The following is a 5879-nucleotide window of genomic DNA, read 5'->3' on the forward strand; positions in this document are numbered from 1 at the left end:
CAACAAAAACAACAAAAACATCACAAGTGGCCGTAATAATGATTGTTCAACTAATTTGTTTGTTATTCTTAAGAATTTCAAAAATAGTTTTCTACTTAAATTCTTACGCATCATTAAGCATTAGCAAGAAAGCGGTAAAATCGATACGACCTGATCATACTTACAAACACAAAAAAAACATTAAAACAGCATGTAATCACACACACACACCTACACACACACAATCAAACATACACACACACACACACACCAAACACATAATAATGGGCAACTAATAAAATATTTCTAAACCATAACTATTTTGCAACAAAAAATAAATAGTTTAATTAATAGTTAGAAATTTGTTCATGAAATTAGTTAACTAGACTAAAAAATAGTTAAACTATCCCAAAATATATTGTAATTACTTTTGCATTTATTTCTCGGCAGTCAGGATCTGAAGCAACATTAACGCCGTAACATTGGAAGCCACTAGTCATTACTTTAAAATAATTCTTAAAAATAAATTTAAATACCAAAGAAGATAAAATTTAAAATTTTTCCAACAGTCATGAAAGTCAGTTTTTTCATTAGCACAGTTTAGTTATAAAAGCTCTTGAAATAATAAAAAATAGAGGAATACATTCATGAACAAAACAAAATTCATCTACAATCATTTCAAGTTTATAAATAGTGCAATTTATATTAATGACAAAATTGTACACTGGACAACCACACTCATAGGTAAACTTTACTATACTTTGGTCACAGGGTTAGTTGGCTCAGTCGTTATAAGTGCCATGTCCCGCGCTGCTATTACGCGATGGCCTTGCTTGAATGCTGCCTGTCTGAAAGTCAAAGACCATTATACGCGTATGATGCAGTGCTTGCGCGTGCATACGTAGTATGCATGTGCGTCGTGTGGTGTGGATATTATGATAATACCTTCTAAACAATTTGTAACTATAGTTAGTATAGTTACTACATGTAAAAAAAAAGGGCTAACCAAATTTTTTTAATTAAGCTATTTAGTTGGCAACTGAAAAAATTTAGTTTAACTAACATTTTAACTGAATTCTTTTTGTAGTTAAATATTAAACTATGCATAAAACTGGAAATAATAAGTAAAATATTAGTTTGCAACTATTTAGTTAAACTATGCCTGTATGCCTATATATGCCTGTTATCCTTGTTATTTTACAAATATTCTAATTACCCCTTATAACTTTTGGAAAAGCATTTTATAGAGTGGGGGCCAATAAATTTATACAATATCTATTGAATACGCTTGGCTTGTATGAATCGTAGAGTCTATAGGAACTGGATGGTATTGTGAACGATGTTGAAGACTTGTACATATCAAACATTTATTTCTCTGTTCTGTGTTAGTTTAGATGTATGATAATAATTTGTAGGCTAACATAAATATATAGAAATAGATTATTTGTATGGCTATATATATATATATATATATATATGATAATAACTGATAATTATATATATTTTACATGTTGACATATTATATATGTACGTATTTTATATAGATACGTAATATCGTTCATGGGGACTTGGATGGGCGCTTTATATAAACTTTACATATATACATAATATGTTTAAATTTTATATATAATGCTTGTTTGTATTTTATAGGAATAAATAATATTGGGTTTATGTATGATATAAGTTTGCATTTTATACAAGCACATAATATATGTTTACATTTTATATAGGATACATAGCGTATAATTTATGATTGCATAATACCTACATGCATGAAATAGATATTACGCAGGGAAGTGAGTCATGTACGTAGGTGGTGCTAAAAGTTGTTGTTTTGAATATTAAAAAAGTCATATTGAACAAACTTTTTGTATTTTTAAACGCCGAGTCTACTTTCATTGAATGTTAATATATTCAGTGATTCATTCAAAAACATATTTAAGAAAATGTTGGTTTAAAATTGTTCTATAATTATGATATATCTAAACTTGTTATAAATTTGCTCAGACTAAACACTTTTGTTTGTTACGTAATATTAGCAAGTGGGACATTGAATATGTTTTGTATACACCAGAGATTTAAAAAGTTTTTGACAAAAAATCACAGGAAGATGTCATAAAAACAAAAAAAAGAAGTTGAAAATAAATCTTTCATTTATTAATGAAAATAATATGAAGATTTATATAGCGCCGGTTTGAAATGCTTTTAAAATTGTTAAAAAAGTCCCGATATCATCAAACAAGTTAAAGTGAAAAATCCTCATCTGATTTGATTATTTACAATTTTCATTTGTTAATTTCTCTCTCTGTAAGTATGTGTTTTGTAATAATTCCATTGTCTTGTTGCCGCATGTAGGATTGAACATTTGTAGTTATTTTGCTTACGTAGTTACACACTCGCCACGTTAAGTGAATATCTTATTTTTGTGCATATCAATAAAAAATTTTCATAATCCATATTTTCATTATTATATTTTTTGCAGTAACTTTTCTGACATTAGCACTTGTTATTCCAAAAAAACCAAGCCGATAATTTTCCAACTTTAATTTGTAAAAAAATTCATCTTCTACCTCATTCAACTTTTTGAAAGGTTTGAGCTAATTAAGATTATAACTGTTCTACGCCGTTTTCAAAAACCATTGTTACAAAATTTTAAGCTAAAATCTTTAAGTCAGTATTAAATCCTTAAAATTTCTCATATCAAACAGACCTTTTCTGAGGGCGGGGCAAGTTAAAAATTTTTATACAAAAAAAAATCAAGGCAGTCAGTTTTTCAGCCTTGAAATCGTTTTTATTTTTATTTCCCCTAGAAAACCGACCGTTTTTGGAATCGGAGTGGGTTAAAAGCATCCCCGCATTTCGGGCCCGAGTCGGAATATTCATTAAAACCGCTGAATTTCAAATTCCTAATGCTATGTCTACTTGGGTTCAGTCCCATTAGACGTTTTAGTGATTGTGCCTTTATTAGCACTTTTACAATTATTTACAAAAACATGTCCAATTTCTAACTTTTAATAACAATCACTAATTGAATTTGCAGTAAGGAAAAAATGTTGAACAATAATTTTATTCAAATTTATATCTGACAGTTAATTTATAAATTGTCTGAAAACCTTATTTAAAATGGAGTTATGTCCTTATAGAGAGTGTCTAATTTAAACTAATGAAATAATTAAATTAATTTTAATTTAATTTATTTTTGAAATTTTCGTATCAACTCCCTTCAAATTGTTTCAACTTAAAAGCAATGAATAATGCAACGACTGAAGGTTACGAAACTGCAGATGAAATTATTTACGGCCATCATTGGCATTTTTGCGAAAACAATTAAAATAGTTTTCGCAGTAAATTAATTTATTTTTGAGACTATTTATATGTCTTCTACTGTATGCTAATTTATCCTTATATTATTGATAGGCAACACATACACACACACACACACACACACACACACACATACACACACACACACACATATGTATATATATATATATTAATATGTATATTGATTTGCATATATATATATATATATATATATATATATACATACACACATATATATAATATATATATATATATATATATGTTGAATGGAGACCATATTTTATACAGTATTGTATGAATTCTACCGAATGTTGGCATTATCAATTTAATGTTTGTCTTGTCAATTTTCCTTACTAGTATTTTCTAGAAATTGTTAAATTTGTTGAAAATAAAATTATCCAAGTTCATCATGAAAATTTAATGATATTGTTGTTATCTAAATTCATTATACAGATAAGGCCTTATTTCGATTTTCCATAAATCATCTTCAGTGCAGGTTTGTTTAAATGGTTAAAGTTCTTTAATAAAGTTATTAGTTAGTGTCGTATTCTTCATCTCTGTTTTTGTCATTTCTTTGTTTTTCATAACGTTGCAACAGTCAAAGGTAGGACACTAAGCTAGCAGGTGAGCAATATTGTTATCATTCGCTATGCCATTTATTTATGCAGTCCTATTTATTTATATATATACACACATATATATATTATATACATATATGTATATATATACATATCAAATACGATTCAATAAATTGCCACTTGAAATTAAAACTATCAATAACATTGGATATTTAAAAAAAAAACGATTATTACCTTATTCATTATGTTGTATCTATATGGATGACATATTATATAATACTAATATTTCTCTTCCTTGGTTGATTTAGTCATGGTGGGTTTTTATTTTATACTATTGGTTGATTGGCTTTACAAGCGCGGGTATTGTGCTTCAGCTGTTTTGTAAAATAAGTTGAAATTGATTATAATGTATATAAGGTGTCAAATTTGTTGACTGTCAAAGGTTGTCAAAAAAGTTATGGCAAACCAGTTTGTTAACAATCTTCTTCCGGGTTGCCAATCTGGATATAGAAAGTTTTTCTAAGTTAAAACAGCACTTATGCAGTTGGTTATGTATCTGTATGGGTCATCTGATTTCAAAAATATATCTGTTGTGGCTCTACTTGACATGGGTGCGGCATTTGCGTGCGTCGATCATGCCTTTCTCATTCAAAAGCAGCAGTTAAGTTATAGGGTGTCTGGAAGGGTTTTGGATTTGTTTAAATCATACCTTAGTGGGAGATCCCAGCATATATTTTTTAATGATGCACTTTCTACCAAGAAATATCTGGAATACGGTGTACCGCAGAGGTCCGTTCTTGGACCAACTTTTTCCTTTTTTACACTGCGGATGTGTTTAAAATTATTGACAAACCAAAAGACATATTGAACTCTTTGGTCCATGCTTGTTTGGATTTTTGTAACAACTTTTATTGCGGAATATCAAAACGTGTTTTATCTATGTTGCTGTCAATTCAAAACAGGCGACTAATGTTGTGGTTGGCGGTAGTAGATTTGACCAAGTGAGCCCAATACTGGAAGCTGGTTGCCGGTTGATAAGAGAATTGTTTTTAAAATATGTGCATTAATTTATAAGTCATTGAATAATGTTGCACCACAAAATATGATCGATTTGTTTACTTATGATTAAACAAAGTTGTCAAAATAAGAATTGATGTCTGTTGAATCAAATTTTGTGTGTGTGCCAAGGACAAACCTCAAAATTGGATCTTGAATCTTTGCTGTCGTTGGACCATGGCTGTGGAATAGCCTTCCAAACACTTTACACAGTGGTAATTTTACTTTAAGTCAGTATAAGAAACAGCTGAAAATCTATATGTTCAGCTCTTAATAGAATTTATTTTATTGAAGCGCCTGTGACGATTATTTTTTTAAACGGGCGCTGTATAATATATATATATATACCGGTAAAAGGCACTAATTAATTTCTAACGCTAGAAATTCGGTATATTTCATAAATTACTGCATCATATATATATATATATATATAAGTATTATTTACAAATTTGTAGATAATTTGTAATAATTATTCAAGACAAAAATAAATCGTGCAAATCGGAAGTCATTCGTACAAACGTACCTACACATGATTATATTGTTACATATCACTTATTACATTGTGTTATGCAGTACAATGCACACACACACGCACACACACACATACACACACACACATGAGTTATGCTTTCATTGTGCGATAGATGGTAATTATAAATACTTCATGCATGGTACATTTCGGTTTTATTCAGATTGCTGTGACTTGATGCTTTCTAAACGAATTGTTAATATTATTATTTTTTGAGACTTAACATAGTTGACTTCGAAATAATTTATTTCAATGTAATTTAAAATACAGTGTGAATAATTAAATTATAAAATTAATTATTAAATTATAATTAAAAAATTATACAATAAAATCAGCAAAATGATGATGACCACACTCGGTGAAATAAGAATAAAAACTGAAGACAACAATTGCGTAGCGGGAGTTTTCAGCGA

Source organism: Helobdella robusta (genome assembly GCF_000326865.2).
Source record: "Helobdella robusta unplaced genomic scaffold HELROscaffold_5, whole genome shotgun sequence".
NCBI classification, from domain to species: Eukaryota; Metazoa; Annelida; class Clitellata; order Rhynchobdellida; family Glossiphoniidae; genus Helobdella; species Helobdella robusta.